The following is a 7,948-nucleotide window of genomic DNA, read 5'->3' as shown; positions in this document are numbered from 1 at the left end:
CAGTCGCTTGGACTAATTGTTTCCACATGTCTTTGGTTTTCTTCATTCTTCTTTGCTCTGGATGAAGAGGGATCCAGCATTGCACTAGATGGCCACTTGCAAGCTTTTAAGATCTCAGTCGCTACTTACCAAAGTAGGATGTGGAACAATGTTTTTGTGTAGTATGTTATGCCATTTGAGCTTGATGCCCCCTGTGACTATGGTCCCGAGCCAACATGTCCAACTACTTGCTCTCTCTGGGTAGCTGGCTGTGGCCAAGAAGTGACTACAACCTTATTCCTTGTCAGCTCTACTATATACCTGGGCATTCTTATAGAACATACAAATACACTTGTAAACACATTGTTTGCCAACCCTGTACATGGTCTTGGCCATGCCTGTCCCTGCATACATACCTGATAGTTCAGCCTGTCCATCCATCTATCCACCTGTATAGCCATGTTTGCTTTCACTGACAACACAGTAGTACCATAAGTGCAAAAGGGTTCATCTTCGTTGTCTGTACCTCTCATGCACCCTTCTATGTTTTCCTCTTCCTCAATGCCACTATGTTGATCACTCACATTTGGTACATTGCCCTTCTCTTCACCCAAATTAATACTTGTCTCTACCTATCTAACAGAGTTCTCTCCCCTCTCACCTCTGGTAACCAACAAAGAAAATTTCCTTCCATATATAAACCTTTCCTTGACTTTTATTACAACAAAAAACTAATATAATATTTGTACTTCTGTGATTGACTTATTTCACTCAGCATAATGTCTTCCAAGTTCATCCACATTTTGCGGTGTTTTGCAGATTCTACGTTATTCGTTAGGGTTGCAGAGTATTCCGTTGTGTATATGTACCATAGTTTGATTATCCATTCTTCTGTTGAGGCGTACCTAGGTTGTTTCCATCTTTTTGCTATCGTAAGTTGTGCTGTGATGAACATGGGTGTGTGTAAATACCTGTTCTTATCCTGGCTTTCACTTCTTTAGGATATATACCTAGTAATGGGATTGTTGGATCAAATGGTATTTCTAATTCCAACATTTTAAGGAATCACCACACTGCTTTCCACAGTGGTTGCTACCATTTTACAGTCCCACCAGCAGTGTATGAGAGCCCCAATCTCTCCGCATCCTTGCCAGCATTTGTTATTTGCTGCCTTGTTGAACTTTGCTGCCAGTGCTGGGGCAAGATGGTATCTCATTGTTGTTTCAATTTGCATCTCTCTAAGGGCATTTCTTCAGGTTTGTTGGCCACCTGAATATCCTCTTTGGTGAAGAGTCTATTCATGTCCTCTGCCCATTTTTTAATTGGATTACTTGTCTTCTGGTTGTTGAGGTGTTGGAGACTTCTATAAACTGTAGAGATAAGTCCCTTGTCAGATATGTCATTGCCGAATATTTTTTTCCAGTTGGTAGGTCTGACTCTTTTGGAGAAGTCTTTGGAAGCACATAAAAATTTAATTTTGAGAAGGTCTCATTCATCTAGTTGCTCTTCTGCTGTTTTTGCATTTTGAGTTATGCTTGATGGTCTATGTATGCCATATATTAGGGTTCCTAAATTTGCCCCTAGTTCTTCCTTAAGAAACTGTATAGTTTTAGGTTTAGCAGTGCCATTTTAAATGATATTTAAAAATATTTAACAAGAAGAAATCTTTATATAAAAAGGCAGTGTGACATGGGGAAACAAGCTCTGGAGTCTTGGGGATCTGGGTTATGTCACCTCACCTCTACAACTTTTTAGCTTCAGTTTCCTTATCTGTAAAATGAGGCAACTGAACGATACACTTCCTAATACACTCCCTAAGGCCCTTCCAGCTGGAAAATTCTACGAACTGTTTCAGGGAGCTGGAAAGATGCTGCAGGCAAGAACAGCAAATATCCTGCTTTAAGTCACAACCAAGTCTAATGCAGAGAGAATGAAAACTCTTCTGTAAAATTTACACTCACCAAGTTTTCAATTATTAACCAATAATAACAAAGTCTACAAAAACACAACAAATTTTGCAAACTTCCACATACTATAACCTTGGAACTATAATTTGTTTATCACGAACTGCTATTTTTATTTTATATTCTCTTTATGGAAACACTTTTACTCAAATGATGTGCATATACACTAAGCTAACCCTTTACCTCAAAAGTTAACTGAAAAGAAAACAGAATAGTGTTTGGCTGGGGCAGGAGGTGGAGGGAGGGATGACTCCTAAGTGGTGCGTGGAAGCTTTTGAGGGTGACAAAGTGTCCTGTATCTTGATTGCAGTGGTAGTTTCACTCTTAAAATTTTATACTTCAAATGGGTGCTGTTTATTTTATATAAATTATACCTCTATAAAATTATAACAAAAAAAAAAGTGAGTGAGAGTCAGACTCCTAAGCCCAGGCATCCCAATTCCAGTTTATATTGGGCATTGAAAAAAAAATTAACTAGTAGACACTGTAGTTGGGGGCATATTAAATTGTGAGGTAGAGACACGGCTACATGTTCACCAAATTGTTCTCATCGTCTTCCTGGGTGCACGGAAGACTACATTTCCCACTCTCTAGAACTCAACTAGATCTGGTCATTGGAATGTAGGCAAAAGTGAAGTACCTCACCACCAGGCCAGATCCCTTATGGGTCTTCTGTGATCTTCCCTGTTCACAGCCTAATTCTCATCCTCTCCCTCTCCCCCTTGTGGCTGAAAGCAAGCACTCTATGAAGACAGAGTCACCAGGTAGAATCACCATTTTGGGAAAAACCACCCCAAAGAGCTACGCTACATGCATTGGATTTTACATAAGTATGAAATTAACTTTTATTGTTTCAAATAATTACAATTTCAAGGCTTATATTTTATTACTGTAGCAAAGGCTGGCCCATCCTGACTAACAGAGATTGGAGATTATTAGTGCCTTTAAGCATCAAATGATAACAATAACACAACCTTAAAAGTCTTAAAAGTGTATAGGGAGCGCTGGTAGCGTAGGGCCTAAGGCATTTGACTGCTAACCAGAAGGCTAGTGGTTCAAAACCACCAGCCACTCCTCAAAAGGAAGGTTGGGCAATCTACTTCTGTAGTGATACTGCCGCGGAAACCCAAGGAGTGGACGCTATGAGTGGGATTCAACTCAACGGCAGTGAGTTAAAAGTGTGTAAGTATAGGATAAAAACTGTTTACTAACAGTGTGTTCACCTAAACTTTAAACTAGTAGGCAAATGTTTAGGACTCTGATCTAGAATGATTTCAGATACTGGAAAGAAAACACAATTCCAATGTGAAATCAGTTTAATTCTAGAACAAAGCATGACGTAGGATAAACCAAGCTCAAAATCCTGGTATTCTGAACAGTGGAGAGGTCAGTCTCCAAATCTACTTTTGCACTGCTTATGGAGAGTGACTTTTAAGTACTGTAATTTCAGGAATGGGCTTCTAAGTATAGCATTTGGTCTAAACAGGTAAGTTTAGAATATATTCTGGCTCACAAAACTTATAACTCTTTCCATAAATTATCTATTAATTACATTCATAATGTTTTCTACACTTCCTGGTTTGTCTCTGCCTTGTGCTGGTTCTGTTACCATTGCACCAATTCAGGATTTGAGAGAAGGCAATCACATAGTCTGCAAGTTGGAAAAGACAGCCACGTTACGTTACCTGTTCCTGCCAATCCAGGTCCCTACTATTAGGATTGAAAATGCTGATGAAACAGGAATAGTGGGGCAGTCTTAGAGTCTGAATCCTCAGCCTCCCCACTCCATCAATGCCAGGGATCTGACTAAATGAGGTTTTCTGACCAATGTGCAAACCTCAAATCTGGACAAAATATGTGGACCTGTCTCCAGACACACTTCTAAGAGGTCAGGAATTACATTAACTGCTCACAATCCCTTTTAAGTCCTGATGCGCCACTGTTAGGAACAAAGTCAGATGGGCCTCAGCTGTTCGCTAACGATAACAAGACAGCTACAGTTGTTGACTCCTTCCACCCCAATAGATCTAGATTCTGCTAACGTTACCTGCACCTGTCTGCTTTTCTCGGTATCTTGTATATTCCTGCTTCAGGTATTAATGCCTTGCCTGGACTCTTGCTACAACCAACATTCTTACAACTTTCTAATCTTCATGTTAGACACTGCCCATGTAGGAGACTCCATGTAATTGTATCTAGCACAGATCGGTGCTACTTCTGCAAAAGCACAATTTAAATTGTGTTCAGTGTGGGTCTGGGCCTGTGACTAATCAATAAGTATTTACTGCAGTCCTACTGTGTGTCCAGCATTGAGTTGGCACTGGCATATCACAGGAATTCTTGAGTTCCTGATTCTAAGATAACACTAAAAAGTTCATGAGATTAAGTTGTTTGTCAAAATTCACAAAGTTCTCAAGATTCTGGCTTCTTATGAAGGAATGCTGGAGTCTTGCTAGGGAAAAACTCCGTTGCAGCAGGCTCTCTCCACCTGAGGGTCCAAAGGGTTCAGTGGTAGAGGCAGTGGTGGAGACAGTGGTATGTGTGTCTAGTGGAGGTGAGCTGAATAGAGGGTAGCTAGTCTTCCCTCGAGGTCATGTGAAGGCCTGCAAAGGGAGAAAGTTCTTTAGGATAAGAGGGATCTTTAAAACCAGTGTTCTTCAAATAGTAGGTCATAGCAATTTAATGGGCCATGCAGTTAATTGAGTGAGCAATGCTGAACATTATTTTAAAATTGAATAAGAATAGTTTATATAGGTGAAGGGAAAGCAATATAACAAAAGTGTGTGACTAGCGTGGTATCACAAAGGAAAAGGAAGACATGGAGAGGTAAACAAGAGGTAGAGATAATAAGGGTAAACACTATTGCGGACACTGTACTGCATTATCAGTAATAGCAAACACTGATCTACGGGAGGATGCATAGGTAGAGAGACAAGAAGATCAGATATGGATAAACGAATGGGAATATACCCATGACCATGCATAGCTTTGACAAATGATATTCTTACATACATATTTATATGAGCTATAAATATGTCCATATGCAGTTTAAAGCTAACAGGGTACCAAGTTAGGATAACTTCTTAGCCACAACTAAGCACCTTGAGGGAGTCAATCACTTGGCCTGTGGGCTGGGGACCATGGTCACAGGGGACAATAAGCTCAACTGGCATAACATAGTATGCAAAAATATTGTTCTCCATCTTACTTTGGTTAGTAGTGACTGGGGTCTTCAAAGCTTGTGAGTGCCCATCTAAGATGAAACTACTGGTCTCTCCTTGTCTGGAGTGAAGAAGAGTGAAGAAAATCAAAGATGCATGGAAACAATTAGTCCAAAGGATTAATGGACCATGACAACCTCAACCTATGTGACCCTGAGACCAGAAGAACTAGTGGTACCCAGCTACCAATGCCAACCACTCAGAAAGGGATCAAAATTGGAGATCCTGGACAGAGTGGGAGAAAAAATGTGGATTAACTCTCAGCCAAACAACTACAGTAGACAGGGCTACCAGCTGAACAACTATGATGATGGGAGATCAGAAAGGCAGCATTTTCACAGACAGTAAGGTAGGTGGCAGGAACGCATAGGAAAGAAGGACACAGGGAAAGGGTAAATACAGGGAGGAAGTGGGAGGAGAGCTGTTACAATGTGGAGAATGTAATCAGTGTCACAAAACAAAATGTGTATGAACTGTTGAATGTAAAATTAATCTGCTTTGTAAAATTTCACCCAAATCACAGTAAAAAGGTTTTTTTTTTTTTTTTTTTTAATTAAATAGAGTAAAAAAACAAGAGAAGAGGAAAATGTGGAATAAAAAATAGAATGCATCAAAGGTTTGGGAGGAAAACTTGTTTCCAATTTGCATGTGTGTGTACATGTATGCATGTGAATGTGCATACACACAACCTTATACACACTTATGTTCTGAGTTAAACAATATTTCTTGCTCTCAAACAAGCAAAAATATTTGAGAAACACTGATCAGGAAAAATTACCATACTTTCTAGTAAATTAGGCATTTAGAGGCAACAGTCAACAAATATTTATCTACATAAGCCACTGCATATGTGGCAGTCACACTGGCTAAATGAAGATAAGAAAGCATTTCGTGCAAAAACAAGCTCTGGGCTGCCACAGCGATTAAATGAGTGCTCTGACACTACCAGACTCAGAACTGCTGTTCCCACGGCTGACATCTCTCCTTTGGCTTTGATCATTCTGCTTCTCAAGCACCACAACTTCATCTCAGAGTTCAACAAAATCTTCCACTTCTTTAATTAAAGAAGGAAAATGCTTTATTAAACTTGAGCTTTAGTGGTTGCGGAGCTTGGTTTTTAGCATAACTCAAAAATGCATAACTTAATAAAAGAGAAAAATACTATGCTTTACCTTTTGTATACGTTCTACCTTTAATATAAAATTCTTGTCTGGGTTCGGGGAAATCAAACCTGCATGCACCAGATTCATTTCTGCTGAGTCACATCACTTGATATTTTTAGAGTGACTTTCATATAACAGTTTCAAGGAGTGAGGAGGGATAGTGAAGACTGCCTACTTTCTCTCCATGTCAGACTTGAGAAGTTAAGTTAGATGAACAAGGTCAGATGTCAAGTGAGAGAAGAAAGCATGTCTCTCAACTCCGAGCCTAATCTCCTTCCACTTGCTCAGGCAGATGCTCAAGCTAGAAGATTCAGACTGTTAAGGGGCACTCTATTCCTCTCCATCATTTTTTAAGGCAAACTTTCATAAACCAATAGCCCTCTGATGACCCAAGCCATGGTCTTTTTTAAATTACTTCATAGGCACATGAAAACTGGAAAATGAAAAAGTCAGACAGAAGAAGAGTTAATACATTAGAACTGTGGCATTGGCAGAGTATTGGACTATACCATTGACTGCCCAAGGAATGAACAAACCAGTCTTAGAAGAAATACAATTGGAATTCTTCTCAGAAGTGAGGATGGTGAGACTTCAGCTCACTTATTTTAAGCACGTCTTCAGGAAAAACAAAAACAAAAACAAAAACAATCATTAGAAAAGACACCATGGTTGGTCGAAGGCCAGTGAAATGAGGGAAACCTCCATGGGATGGAGTCAAGCATACCAATGATCGTGAAGATGGCAAAGCACCAGGCAACTTTGTTCTGTTCTACATCACGTCCCTAAGAGTCAGAGCCAACTCATCAGCAACTAACAACAGGGTATGCATGAAGGACTGAAGATCATTCTGGAACAGCTAAACGGAAATACTGTATTATGCTCCTTTACGTATCATGTGGGAAAATTTTTAATTTGTTAGAAGCTGTACAAGATGAAGCTATAAATGGATTCAAGGAATCTTTAGACACATTCACTGATGATAAATTCCCAAAAATTACTGAGAACAATTAAAGATATTTCACATGTATTTGTAATCAAATTAGATTGATTTCAGAGGGGAAAAATATTTTCCCAAAAAAATTATACTAGCAAATTTTACTAAACCTTGGCCATGTGCTAAGCTGAAAGTTTTCCATGTCATATCTCATTTAAGCCTCACAATCACTCCGTGAGGTAGGTATTATAGTCCACATTTTATAGATAAGGAAACTGTGTCTCACAGAGGCTAAAGAATTTGCCCAGTTTTGCAGAGCTAATAATGGCATTGCTGAGAGTCAAACCAAGCCTGTCTAATTTCAAAGGCCATGCTGCTGTTGCAAGATGTGTGTTGGTGACATGTTAGACTCAGAGCTCACTTTATGTGAGGCATACAAGCTCTGGAGACAGACACCGGCTTGAGTGTCAGTCTTCTCAGTTATTAGCTATGAGAGTTTGAGCAAGTGCCATAATCTCTTAAATGTCTGTTCTCGTCTGTAAAACAAGGATAGTAATAATACACACCTTAGTGACTTACAAAAATTAAATTCGATACTGCCTATAAAACACTTAGTGGGCACTCAAAAAAACACTCATAGTGCCTAAGGTATTTGACTGCTAACCAGAAGGCTGGCAGTTCAAACCC

This window comes from Orycteropus afer, unplaced genomic scaffold, assembly GCF_000298275.1.
Source record: "Orycteropus afer afer isolate SDZICR_OR568_19922 unplaced genomic scaffold, OryAfe1.0 scaffold00153, whole genome shotgun sequence".
Taxonomy (NCBI): domain Eukaryota; kingdom Metazoa; phylum Chordata; class Mammalia; order Tubulidentata; family Orycteropodidae; genus Orycteropus; species Orycteropus afer.
Note: the sequence above shows the minus strand (reverse complement) of the source record.